Source organism: Aethalodelphis obliquidens, unplaced genomic scaffold (assembly GCF_003676395.1).
Source record: "Aethalodelphis obliquidens isolate GAN/ISIS:26980383/991018 unplaced genomic scaffold, ASM367639v1 scaffold7, whole genome shotgun sequence".
NCBI classification, from domain to species: Eukaryota; Metazoa; Chordata; class Mammalia; order Artiodactyla; family Delphinidae; genus Aethalodelphis; species Aethalodelphis obliquidens.
The window spans coordinates 41287465-41302459 of record NW_020837951.1 but is presented as its reverse complement, the minus strand read 5'-3'; positions in this window follow the sequence as shown (position 1 = coordinate 41302459).

Below are 14995 nucleotides of genomic sequence, written 5' to 3'. Positions count from 1 at the left end.
GCTTTTGATTTTCAATGGCTCTCTCTCTTCCATTCCTCAAAGATTACCTATCACATTTAGGTCATTGTTCAGTGCCCCATGTTTCCAAATAAAATCCAGTATCTTGAGTTAGTTGGGTCCTAGTGGACTTAAATGTAGTGGAGAATGACAATGACAGCAAATGAATCATTGCCAAAACTTTCCTAATGAAGGTCCCTAAACCTACTCAGAAAAAAAATATTAACAAAGCCACTCATTCTGTTTGCTGAACACCCAAAGCAAAACATTAAAAAAAAAAAAAATAGATATAGACAATACTCTAGTACTCTTTCCTAAGAGAATCTTGCTGTAAGTGCATCACCACTGTAACCCTGAATAAGTGCAAATGTTGTAAGGTCATGATTATATCCTGGATCTTATTTGGTTTCCTGAGAAGATTTCTTTTACTTTGAGGTACATGCTTAGTCAAAACCCTTGACTGTGATCACTCACTTTATTTGTTGGTTTAATAAAAACTGTAAAATTTATGGATTGATTTTTTTAAATGAAACTAGGCCATTTTCAACAAATACCTGTTGGTGATTGCAGTTTATAAATTGTGCTGAACATCGTGGGGAATGTTAATAATGATAGAGTCCTTCTTTTCTAAGAGCCTCTCAAAGAAAATTATAGGTGTTAGAGCTGAAAGGAATTTTGTGGGGGTTTTTAGTCTAGTTCCCAAGCTTTATGGATAAGAAACCTAAGGTCTGAAATGCTAAGTGATCTTGGGAAATGCATTTAACCTTTCTGAACTTCAGTTTCCTCATTTAAAAAAAAGGAAATCATAGTGTCTAACTCATAGGGTTGTCATAAGAATTAATGTGATAATAAATGTAGAGTATTGAGCCAACTGCTGTCCATAGTAAGTTCCCAATAAATGGTACCTTTTTTTTAGTGTTATTATTGGCTATGATTATACAGATAGGAAGTGCCAAAACAGAGATACAAATCCATTTCTTTCAAACCCATTGTTTTATATAGTTCTTCATGCTATAAATGTATTATTTTCCAGTGTGGGAAACATTTCTCTTTCAGTAAAATCATATTCAGAAATAGATGTTAATTGTCAGATTGCCATTTGTTTTCACCAGATCACAGCAGGAACCAAAATAATGTTTCAAACAAAAATAACAATAGTCCGCAAACTTTTTTCTGTGTGTGCACTGCTTAAAATGCAACATTAAGTTAAAAGTGAAATTTTTTTTAAAGCTAAGACTTTCTAATATAGACACAGATTAAATGTCACCCATTTGTTCTGCTAAGCATCCCAAATGCTACAGGATTTGCTCCAGATTGTAATTCCTATAAGATCTTTTGCAGTTTCATTGCTTACGAGTTTATCTCGTAGTTGTTACAGTAGTGGTCAGTCTGCGCTACCTCTTCCCAAGGGTCAGTGGTAAATCCTGGTGTCCTTCTTCATTTGCATGCTTCCCATCCAAAACTGGGCAGCAGCCAGTGCTACTGGGACGCTGGTGAATTGGATTCTCACCAACCCTGTTTTTGGAAAGCCTGTCTTCTTGTCACTTTATGTTAAATATGGATGGGAAAGGCTCTCCTGATCTAACCTACTATGTTTATCCAGATCTGAAATGTAAGTGTTCCTTTCTTCTGGAAACCTGAGTGGGACAACATTTAATAAAGTTCTACAGAACTCAAACATGATGCTGGGTCTTAAATTTGCATCTCCTGGCCCTCTATATACTTATTTTAAAGCAAGATTTTCCACGAATTTAGTGACATTAGGTAGTTTTCACACTTTGAGGAGAGAGGTTCTTTGAATATAAGTGAAATTCTTACATTTACTTTGCCTTCAATTCCTCTTTATTGATTTCAGACATCTAGCGCTATTAACTCATCAGCTTTAACCCTAAAAGCAATGGTGCTTGACTTAGTCAGGGTTCTCCAAAGAAATAAAATGTATACATGTATCTCAGAAGATTTATTGTAAGGAATTGGCTCATGTGATTGTGAAGGCTGACAAGTCCCAACGTCTGCACTTGGCAAGCTGGAAACTCAGGAGAGCTGGTATATAATTCCAGTCCACAGGCAGGGAAAAAACAAACAAATGATGTCTCAACTGAAGGCAGTGAAGAGGAGAAAATTCCCCTTACTTGTTTCATTCAGGCCTTCAACTGATTTGATGATTGGATGAGGCCCACCCACGTTATGGAGGGCACTCTGTTTCATTTAGTTTGCTGATTTAAATGTTACTCTTACCCATAACACCCTCACAGAAACACCCAGAATAGTGTTTGACTAAACATCTGTGCACTTCCTTGGCCCAGTCAAATTGACACATAAAATTAACCATCACAGTGCTCAGTGGATTGTCTTTAATCTTTTATACAGTGAGAGACCAGGATTACATTTTTGTTATTCATAAATGTATATGGCTATGTCTCACATGAAATTAGCCATGGCTGAACTTCTAGTTTCATAGAGGTTTTATTTTGCTAAGATAATTCTAAAACATGGCACTTGCAGGGCTAATTTGCTAATGTCTCTGTATAGAGTGAATCAGACACAAATGGGAATCCCAACGTTGTTTTTATTTTGTAGGAGAAAAATGTGGCTTACTGTTAAAAAAAAAAAGAAATGGAATTTGAAGGCATCAGATCTTAATTTGAATCCAGGCTTTGTCACGCAACATCTGTGTAAATTAGACATATTATTCAACTAAGCCTTAGCGCCCTTCTCTGCATAAATTGGGAAAAATAAAACCTACTTCAGAGTAGGCATAATTTATGCAGACACTTAGAGTACTCCCTTTTTTAGTTTTAAATCCTTATTAGATGTTTATTGGACCTTATTCTATTCTTCTTGTCTCTTAACCTTTTTATCTTTTTATGTCTCTGAATTGAATTATTAATTCCAGTACTTCTTCTAATTCACTAATTCCCTATTCAGCTGTGTCTAAACTGTTATTCAATGTATTAATGTTTTAACTTCAGGAAAATATTTTTAATATTTAGAATCTTTATTCAGTTTTTTTTCAAATCTGCCCTGTCTTCCTTCATAGTATCTTTGTGTGTATGTGTGAGTAAAGATATTAATTTATTTTTTCATTTATGTCTTTTTAATGGCCTCTCAGTAATGAAGGATTTATTTTAACAAGACATAAAAAGTACAGACCATGAAGTGAAAGATTAATAAATATAAGAAGAATAAAATATTTTAAAAATTTAATTCTTAAAGCCCCCCTATATTACAAAGTTGAGACAAGCCACAGATTGGGAAAAGATGTCTTCAATGCATATAACAAAAAAAGTATTGATATCAAGAGCATAAATAGAACTACCACAGAACAAGTAGAAAGAAACCAATTATATTAAAAAAAAGATATTAATAGGCAATTAATTGACTAGGAAACCCAAATGACTAATGAACATAAAGACTTGTCATGTTAGGGGAAATTGAAAAAAATTATTAGAGAACCATTTCACATTTTATCAAATTGGTAATAAACGAAGAGTCTTACAATAGTAAGTATGAATGTATGAGAATGGGAAATTTCAAAATTCACTGGGCGAAGTATAAATTCTTACTACCATCTTAAGAAGCAATTTTTCATTATTAATAAATTAGAAGGTATTCATTCAGTAAATTTCAGCTCATAGTTACTTACCCCTAGCAAAACTTCCATATAGCTCTACAATTACAGTTCTTGATTACAGTTCTTTTGTAATAGGGGAAATATTAGAAATAATCTATATCTCCATTAATATTAGAATGGATTTGTGGTATAACCATGCAGTTAAATCCTGTATAGCAGGTAAGAGGAATGAATTAAGTCTATATATTAATTTGACAGAACTCTAAGAAATAAGACTGAGAAAAATAAGAGTAAAATAGCATTTATGTAAAATTTATAGATACTCATAAGTACTAAATATTGTTTATGGACACAGTTTATGGATTAAAGTGAAAAGATTAACAAAGATGTATGCAAAATCAGAATAGTGATTTGCTATAGGCTAGCAGATAGAGGCAGTGGAATAGGGGAGATGTACACGGGTCAGCTTGAACCAAATCTGGAATTTTTCAAAAACTGTTAAAATATGCACAAATATATTAATGTTAGTATTTATTAATCCTGTATGGATATGTATCTGTTGTATTATTCTCTGAAATAATATATTAAAATTATTATAAATGAATAAATAAAATCTATCAAAATAATAATCAAACAAAAACTTGGCCTGAGTAAGATTAAGTTGTATGAGGAAAATCAATTGAGGAGATTTATAATTTGTTTTCAAATGCCACTTCTTTCTGATTGTGAGGAAGATATACTGGTATTGTTGGCATATAATTGTTCATAGTGTTTTATTATGATCCTTTGTATTTTTGTAGTATCTGTTGTAATGTCTCCTTTTTCATGTCTGATTCGATTTACTTGAGTCCTCTTTTTTTTTTGGTTAGTCTAGCTAAAGGTTTATGAACTTTGTTTTTTCCACAGAGCTAACTCTTAGTTTTGTTAATCTTTTCTAGTATTTTCCTAATCTCTCTTTTATTTATTTATGCTCTAATCTGTATTACTTTCTTCCTTTTTCTAACTTTGGGCTTAGTTTGTTCTTTTTTTCTAGTTCCTTGAGGTGTAACGTTAGATTGTTAACTTGAGATCTTTCTCTTTCTTAATATATCCATTCATAGTTTTAAAAGCTCCTTTTAGAATTGCTTTTGCTGCATTCCATAAGCTTTAGTATGTTGTATTTACATTTTTATTTATCTGAACATGTTTTTGAATTTTCCATTTGATTTCTCTTTGACCTACTGGTTGAATTCAAGAGTGTTTTGTTTAATTTCCAGTCATTTGTGAATTTTCCAGCTTTCCTCCTGTTATTGATTTCTAGTTTCATACCATTGTGGTCAGAAGAGATACTTGATATAATTGTGTATTTACTACAGGTTTTTCCTTCATGGTCGCCACAAGGCTTACATAAAATATCCCATAGTTATACTATTTTAAACAGATAATTTAACTTTGATAGCATACAGAAACTCTGAACTTTTACCTCTCCCTCCTTCCTCTCCCCACTTTAGGTTACTGATGTTACAGTGTACATCTTTTTAATATTGTGTATCCAATAACAAATTATTATATTTATAGTTATTTTTCATCCATTTGTTTTTTAACTTTTAAACTTGGGTTGTAAATGATTTACACATCACCATTACAGTATTTACACATCACCAGTACAGTATCACCATTACAGTATTAGAGAATCTGACCTTGACTACCTATGGACCTTTTTTGGTGAGTTTTACACACTCATATATTTTTACAGTGCTAAATAGCATAACTTCATCTTAGCTTGTAGAATGCCCTTTCGCATTTCTTATAAGGCAGGTCTAGTGGTGAACTTCCTCAGCTTTATTTGCTTGGGAAAGTCTTTATTGCTTCTTTATTTCTGAAGAACAAGTTTGCCAGGTTGAGCTTTTTTCTTTCAGTCGTTTGAATACGTCATCCACTATCTCCTGGCTTCGAAAGTTTCTGAGAAATCTTTCATGGTCTTATGTGGGTGGGGGTGTCTCCCTTGTATGTGACAAATTGCTTTTCTCTTGCTGCTTTCAAAATTCTCCCTTTGTGTTTGAATTTTAACAATTTAATTATAATGTGTCTTATTGCAGCCTTTTTTGGGTTCAACCTATTTGGGATCTTTTGGGCCTCAGGTATCTGTTTGTCCATTTCTTTCCCCATGTTTGGGAAATTTTCAGCCATTATTCCTTTAATTAGACTTTCTGTCCCTATCTCTTTCTCTTCTCCTTCATGGATTCCTATAATGCATATATTATTTTTTTGTGATGTTTCATAAATCCCTTAGGCTTTCTTCACTCTTTTCCATTTTTTTTTCTTTTTGTTCCTCTGACTGGATTATTTTTAAATAGCTTAGAGTTCACCGATTCTTTCTTCTGCTTAGTTAAGTCTGAGGTTGAAGCTCTCTACTGAATTCTTTAGTTCAGTCATTGTCTTTTTCAACTCTAGGATTCCTTTTGTTTTGTTTTCTTTTTTGTTGTTGTTTTGATAGTGTCTTTTTCTTTGTTGTAATTCTCTTTGTTCATCCATTATTTTCCTAATTTCCTTTAGTTGTTTCTCTGTGTGGTCTTATAGTTCACCAGACCTCTTTAAGAGGATTATTCTGAAGTCTGTCAGACAGGTCATAGATATCCATTTCTTTAGGGTCAGTTATTGAGCTTTATTATAGTTTCCTTTGACAATATCATGTTTACCTTATTTTTTGTGATCCTTGTATCCTTGTGTTGGTATTTGTGCATATGATTAAGTTGTCTCCTTTTCTAGACTTTACATGTTTGCTTTGGCAGTGAAAGACCTTCATCCGCCAGCTCAACTCATAGTAATGGATAGATCAGTTGGTAGTGTCTATGCATAGGCAGGGCTTGCTAGTAGGCTCTTTAGTTGGGCCAGGCCACTGCCTGTACTCTGCGGTCAGGGAGATTACCTTGGCAGAGCTCTGCATTTAAGTGAGACCGCTGGGTAGGCCCTCTGTTTGGACAGGGCTGCTGGTTGTGCTCTGAGGTTAGATGGAGACACTAGGGGGACTCTGAAGTCACCTCTGGTTAAGTGAGTTTTCAGGCTGTGTTCCTTGTCAGAGCGGTGCCCCTCGTTGGATTCCGTGTTTGGGTAGAACTGTTGGGGCTCTGCAATCTCTCCTAGTTAGATGTTGCCTCAAGCTGGGCTCCCTGACCGTGTGGTACAGGTGGATGGACTCTGTGTTCAGGAATGGCAGCAGGCAAGGCTTTATGGTTGTTTGAGGCCTCAGGTTGTGCTGTGTAATCAGATGAGGCTGTAGGTTGTGCCCTGAAGTTACATGGGGCCTCAGGCTGGGCTTTGTGATTTGACAGGCTGCTGGCTGTGCTGCACTGTGCTATTGGGGAGGTTGCTGGCCTGGCTGTCTGTCCAGGTGGTGCCTTCAGCTGTATCTCGTGGGTTCGGTGCTCTGCTGTTGGGCCAGGATGGGGAGGAGGCCACTGTCTGGGCCCCCTGCTTGGGCAAAGCTATAGGCTATATTTAGCAATCAGGCAGGACTGTAGCTTGGGCTCAGAAGTTGTTGGGACCATAGGCTGGGCTTTGAGACTGCCCAGGGCCACTGTTCTGGCTCCCTGCTTATGTGGGGCCAGAGGCTGTGCTCCATAGTTGGGCAGAGCTATGGACTTGGTTTCCTGCTTGCATGGGGCTATAGGATACTCCAAGATCTTTGGCCAGGCTTCCTGATTGGGTAGGACTGAGTCTATGCTTAGCAGTTGGGCGGGGCTGTGGATTTGCTTCCCTGCCCTTGCAGGCCCATAGAACACATTCTACAGACAGCTGATCCCCCAAGTCAGGCAGAACTGCCAATTGAGCTCCCTGGCCAGACAGGGTCACTGATTCAGCTTTGCAGATGGGCAGAGCTGCTGGCTGGGCTCTCTGCTTGGCTGCAAGCAGGTATGCAGTTTGCCAAATTCTGAGCACTGGTTGCTGTAAGCCCCACAGCATCTGTCTATGATCCCCAGTGGTCTAGTTCTGCAGATTCCCCCAGAGATCCCTTTGAGGTGAGACCTGAGTAGTCTTCCCAAGAAGAGTCTTGCAATGCTGCCAAAGCTGGATGTCCCTCCTGGGACAAGTTTTCTCTATTTTTTATAAATTTCATAATTTTATATTGTATTTTAGACTTTGTATGTACAGTAACAATAGATAAAGAAGTATTATATTTTGTTATTTTTGTTTATTTTCCGGAGAATGCAAGTCCTTTATTCTAAGTTGAAGGTAGACGAAGGCTGATCTTACAGAGTCCTCCTAGATTTGAGTTTAGCAATGGCTGGTCTGCAATTTTGATTACATCGGGTTTACCTATGATTAGCCCAACGTCCATTCTTGACACCTTTTCAATTTTGTAAATTTTGAGGCTGGAAGATTTGAGCTGAAGTCTCAGATATTTTTGTTTTAACTTTGAATTAATGCCAGCAGGGCCCTGAAATGAAAGTTCTGTGAAATGAGTGGGTCTCCGAAATATCTCTTAGATTTTCAGCTCCTCTTTCATTGCTACTTTCTCAGCAAAGTGCAAGGTGGAGCCTTAGCAATGTGTCTGAATGGATTGTCAGGCTTTGATTTACATTTGAGACTCTTACAGATTCAAATCTACCTGCCGGCTCACGCTATTATTTGGGACTCTGCTCATTTCCCCTCAACCTCTCAATGTTTGTCTTTTGGGGTAGACATCCTCCTTCATCTAATCATACTCAGGCACCTCCCAGGTATGGAAGTTGCTGCAGTTTTCTGCTTGTCTATTAAAAGCTCATTTCTCTGTTGAATTTAGTTTATGAAGGTTTCTGTGTATCCACTTTTCTTCGTTTTCCCCATAGGAAAATATGATTTTTATTTTGTTTGGGTTTCTTTGGTGTCCTGAATCTTAATTCGACTTAGCACGACTTTTAACAAGAAGTACTAATTCACAAGGAGTATAAATTCCATACCTAAGACTCTCATGGATGATTATGAATTCTCAGGGAAGACTTGTTTTTCCACTTAGAGTTTAGCGTGAGACAAACTTTATCATCATCTCTTTGGGTTTGTTGGTAGATCTTGCTTCCTGTGAGTCCTGAGCTTCTGACTTTAGATGGAATTCTCAACTACAACCACCTACTTTTTGATGACCTGAGATATTATATCCTGTTTATGTGGCTTCTAAAATCCAAGTTCTCTGGCTAATTAAACTGGTATCTGATCTCAGGTCCCATCCCAAAACATCCAGAGATTTAGGCTCTGGTAATCAGTACTTTCTCTGTGTTTTTTCTGGAGATGTGACTTTAGGAATGTATTTAAGGCGATATTTGTTATATTTTGTTTATGGCTTACAGGTTTTTCCACAGATAGGAAATTTTTGGTTATTTCAATCATCATGTTATTGGAAACAGAAGTTATCTTTTTGCTTTGGTACTACAACATCTGTTCATCCCCCAACGTTCCTTTCCTCTTTTGTGGTACGTGAACTTAGTCATTGACTCTGAATGGTATTGGGACCAGGGGGAGGTGAGTTTTAGCTGGTGTGGAAGCATCCGTGGTGATTCTGTCAAGAGAATGTGTGCTTATTTTGGGCTATCCTAGTCTGGAAGCTGATGGAAATGTCCCAGTTATACCACCTTAGCAATGAGTACTTACTTTGTCCATGTGCACTCTCTCGACATGGGGATGATGACCTCTTGATGACAAGGTCAAATAAGTGAGTATGGGAAAGAGGCAGGTTCATTTTCTCTTTGGTCTCAGGAGAATTCATAGCTGACACCTTCTTAGACCAGAAGCTGTGTTTATCATCTCCTCTCTCCCCCTGATATCACTTAGGAGAGAAATTGTGTGGAGTTTTAACAGCACGGTTTTGGGAATCAGACTAGCTTGACTATTTACTTAAACTTTTCAAGTCCTACTTCCCCCCCCACTCCCACACTTTATTGAGGTATAATGGACAAATAGAATTTTATATATTTAAAGTATACAGTGTGATGATTTGAGATACCTATACATTATGAAATATTTACCATAACCGAATTAACACATTCATCACCCCCACCCCACATATTTACTTTTCTTTCTTTCTTTCTTTCTTTTTTTTTTGGTGAGAACACTTAAGATCTACTTTCTTAACAGCTTCCAAATATACAATACAGTATTTTTAACTATAGTCACCATCTGTATGCTAGATCCTTGGAACTTATTCATGTTATAACTGAAAATTAGTACTCTGAGTAATATCTTTCCATTTCCCCCACTTCCCAACCCCTGGTAACTACCATTCTACTCTGTTTCTATGTGTTCACAAGTCCTAATTTCTTTATCAGCAAAAAGAGTGTGATAATATGTATAGCATAATTTGCTTCTTGTTTTTTGAGGATTAAGTGAAATGTGAGTTAATGCTTACAAAGTACTAAGTAGATAGCCCATCATACAGTAACCTCTAGATCGATGTTAGCTGTTATGATTTGTTAGTAGTAGTGATATCCCAAGTAATTAATATGAGCAAAACATTTTGAAATATATGTGAGGTCACAATATGAACACCAACATCCCTGATACACAGTGATTATGAGACAGAAGGCCTCGTGCGCTCGGAAACCCATTGTGCCCCACTATTGTCTGCCAGCCTGTTATCACAAGTCAGACTTTCATGGGTGGTATGCCATACGATGTTTCTCACTTGGATATTATTAATGCTGTATCTAGAATGTGGGTAGTGTGTCTTTAAAAGATTGTAGCCTACTATTTCTACATAAGTTACTATGAAAAAATTTGCATTGTGTTGTAATAAAAGAGCCCTCTCAGCCAGAACTAAAGTGTTGTTTCCACAACACTGAAAGAGAGACTAAACAAAGCAAACTGGAAAAGCTGCTTGGTGTTGTGTGAGCAGTTCACATTGTTTTCCTTTTTTATTGTACTGTTTTACCACTGGCAATCAGTGTAGGGCCTTCACTTATGAAAATATAGCTGTTGGCAGTTTAGGCTCAATTTCATTCTCTAGCTGTCATAAGTAATCACATGGGAATATAATACTTGATGGGAAGTTTGTTTTCTTTCCCATTTTTTCTTTTATTTTTCTTTGAGGCAACTTGTTAGAGAGGAGAGCAGGTAAGATTGATATCTATGGTATACTGCAATGCTTGGAAAATACACATACATTCTCAGAAATTCTTTTCACATAGGGGAAAAAAAGAGGCAATGCCCCATTTAAATTAAAGAATTAGCAATCATTGCCACTTGTTCCCTACTATTACCTCCATAGACTCTTTTTTTTAAATTGAATTATAGTTGATTTACAATATATGTAAATGTTGTGTTAGTTTCAGGTGTATAGCAAAGTGACTCAGTTATATATATTCTTTTTCAGATTCCTTTCCATTATAGATTATTATAAGGTATTGAGTATAGTTCCCTGTGCTGTACAGTAGGTCCTTGTTGTTTATCTATTTTATATATAGTACTGTGTATCCGTTAATCCCGAACTCCTAACTTATCTCCATAGACTCTTGATGAAATAAAATACCAAAATTTTGTTCAATGCATTACAGCAGATCTGTGGTTTTGTCGGCCCCTTTTATAATGAAGGCTGTCTTCATGCATTCTTGCTACAGATGTGTAACCTGAATTGAAACTGGGCATTAGTTTTTATTAAGGAATTCCCATGAGTTCCGTAGATGTGATAATGGTATTATGATTATAAAGGAGAATGTCCTTACTGGGTATTGTTTTGTTTTGTTTTGTTTGTTTTTTTGTAAGCATTTCATACTGAAGTACATAGGGAAGAAATGTCATCATATCTATTATTTACTTTTTACTACTTCATCAAAGCAGTACTTAGAGTAAATGTTGCAAAATGTTAAAAATGGTTAAATATGGACATTGAGCACATGTGATTCATTATTCTATGTGCTACTTTTCAGTAAGTTTTAAATTTTTCTTGATAAAAAGTTGAAAAAAATCTTTTTGGTACACTACTCTTCTTAAAAACAAAGAGTGCTATTTAAAATGGTATTTTCTGAAAAGAGAATTTATAATGCATAAAATGAAGAGTCATAGAAGTAGACTAAACAAAGTTTAACAGAATTAAAAATGTCCTCAAAGCAGAATCTCCAAATATACTATTAAAGATTTAGAGGTATAGAGGTATTTGCCCTTTTTTTTCTTTTTTAGGAGGACATTCAGTTTATGACCATGATGACTTTTCTAGGTATAGGGAATAGGAAGATCAATATGATATGCTCCTTAGAAGACAAAGAAACATAGAAACTTTCAGACGGCAAGCTTGGTGCTTTAGTAGAGGGAATCGGCCTGACACAATGAGAAGAACACAGATTTTGCCTCCACGTGGCCGTGGTGCTGAATTGGGCCACTGACTGTAATTTACTAGCAGTGTGAACTTGAGCAGGTTCCTTGGACCAAGTCTCAGGTGTCTCCTCGGTAGAATGGGGATAATAAAATATATCTTGCAGGGGATGTTGTTAGTATCAAAGGAGGTCACAGGCATAAAGAGTTTAGCACAGAGACGTGGGAAATAAAACTCCTGTCCCTATTACTATTAGTAGCATTTCATTAAAGACAAGTAGAAGAGGAGTGATCAGGAACTCAGAAGAGGTGAAATTTGAGTTGAGCTTTGAAGAATGGAGACATGAGAGGGAGCATTCCAGGTACGTAAGAAGGGTGGAGCTGAAGACAGCAAGTGGTTCAGTATAGTTTCATTATAGGCTTCTTGGAGTGGAGTAATGGAAAGATAGGTTAGAGCCTGATTATTGTAGCTTTTCACGGGTAGTCCAAGGAACTTGCCCTTTACTTTGGATGCCATGTGAAGAAGCATTGAATGGTTTGGACAAGCTTCGACATGGTCAGTTGTGCTCTGAGAAGTTCAATCTGGCAATCAGATTCACGTTGGCCTTGGGAAGTTTGAAGGCAAGTGTACCATTGCAGAGTTTCCTGAGCCTCTACCGGACAGGCATCCTCCTCCTTCCTTCCAGGACTCTGGTTTTGTTGGGGATGGTGACACAGCAGCTTGGAAAGGAAACAAACAAACAATCTAAAAAATGCAACCACATTTGCCATCCTTCTTTGAAGTTAGGGTGGCATTGTCTAGTTTTGGCTAGTGTGATATAAGCTAAAGTCATAGAGTGGGTCTTCTGAGAATGTACTTTAAAAGTAGGAGACAGGGCTTCCCTGGTGGTGCAGTGGTTGGAGTCCGCGTGCCGATGCAGGGGACACGGGTTCGTGCCCCAGTCCGGGAGGATCCCGTGTGCCGCGGAGCGGCTGTGCCGGTGAGCCATGGCCGTTGAGCCTGCGCGTCCGGAGCCTGTGCTCCGCAATGGGAGAGGCCACAACAGTGAGAGGCCCGCGTACCACACACACACAAAAAAGGAGACAGCCTTAGGCTATAAAACTGCCCTGTGAATACGCCTAGAATATAAAAATATGGAAAGCCAGCAGTATCTTGGGTTTCTCATGACTCATTGGAACTGTTTCACTGTCCTACACTGCCTACCGCCAGCCTTACTGTTATATGAGAGAAAAAGAACTCCCAATTTTTTCCAAGATGCTGCATATATGGCTGTTTTGTGTTATGTGCAGCTGAATTCAATCTGCACCTGAGGTAAGCCCCAATTAGGAAGCTTTACGAGGGTGAGAAAGAAATGAGAAGCAATAGGGAGCTGGACGGTGGGTAGGGGCAGCATCAGTAGAAATGGAAAAGACTGGTATCCAGGAGACACATTAGGAATAGACATCATGAGACCGTTACTGATGGATGTGTGGCTGGAGGGAAAGGAAGGGGTCCAGTATGACTTTCAAGTTTAAGCTTGGGTGATCAGGAGAATGGTAACATTATTGGCAGACCAAAGATACCTGTAAAAAGATGGCTTAAGTGACATGTATATGAAAATAAATTAAATTTTAGATGACTGAGTTTGATTCAAGAAAGAAAAGACTGGATACTCCAAGGGCTGAATTAGTAGTATGAACTCTCAAGCCCTTAGAAAAATTGGTAGAAAGAAATAATAGGGTATGGTAAAGGGTCTCCTATCAGATTGCAGGGCTTCTATTTATTCAGTATGAAGATGGGCCATAGTGACTGGTCAGAATTTTCAAACATGGGTTTAAACGACACTTGGAAAATATATTATCATTTCCTCTAGGGCACAGTAGCTAGAAAAATGCCTTACTTATCTAAGGCGTAGGTCTGCTTTGAGAGTAGAATATGGCCTAGGTGACCTCTGGATGTGCTTGATAGTTCTATGATTCTATAATTATCTCAGGCTTCAAATCACTTTCCAGGGAACAGCAAATCATTCTTACTAATAACACACAATTTGAAACTTGGAACTGAAATTACACATTTTCAATGAAGCGTTGTAATAAAGTTAGTGACTGGAGACTCCCCCTAGGAATAAAGAGCTAAATGTATTGGTTGGCCACCCATGCAAACCAAAGCTAAAGTCTGCACTGATTCATCACGTGGAAGATGTGGATCCTCTATATAAGTTTTAAATATAAACCTGACAGCAAATGAAAGAACTAAAAGGGCATTGTTATTTAACTGTGGAATCTGCAGTTAATACTAATAGGCACTCCACAGTCTAAATTCTGCATCAACCCCACTGAGAAATTGCTGCCTGAATCTAGTTCCTGCGTTTAGTTCCCTTCCAAAACCTGTTTATTGGTACTGTGGATGGAAACTCATCTCTGGGTTCTTTATAATTTTGCCAATAATAAGAGACCAATGTTATTAGAAAAAGGTAGCAAGGTATGGGGAACTTTATATCAAAAAAAGTTTATCCTAAGTTCCTACCCATTCAGAAGAGCAATTTTTTTTTTAAAGCAATTATTTGGGTAATTTTGTTTGAAAGAGACTTCAGCATATGACAGAGAGCAATTATTAACATAAATGAGTTGTGGTACAGTTGTTTTCTTAAAAATTATATTTCCCACAGAAGCATAGTGCTTCTGATCTGAAATGTAGACTCATACAGATAGTAAAGTGCAGTGATTCCCGAAGTGGCTTCAGGTAATAGTTGTTCCTCCAAAAATTTTTCCCTGGTCAGATAAGTTGGGGACTTTTTTTTTTTTTTTGCGGTACGCGGTCTCTCGTGTCCCCTGCATCGGCAGGCGGACTCTCAACCACTGCGTCACCAGGGAAGCCTGGGACATTCTTTTTAAATAAAATTACTAAGTTGCTTTCTTGCAGTTCTTGCCAGAGCCTTTATAAAGCTCTGTGACTCACCAGAAAGGAATGAAAGAAGCAACATTTTCAAGAATATTACCTCTTAGAATGATTTTTATGTGATCCCAAACTTCTTGCCACAGTGTACGGGGTCATCTATGGGCTCCTGATCCAGTTGGTCTAACTGAATTTCTTTCCTTGGGAATTTGACATTGAGATCAAGAAATTTACTCTCTCTCTCCTTCTCCTCCTCTCTCTCTCTCTCTCTCTCTCTCTCTCTCTCTCTCTCT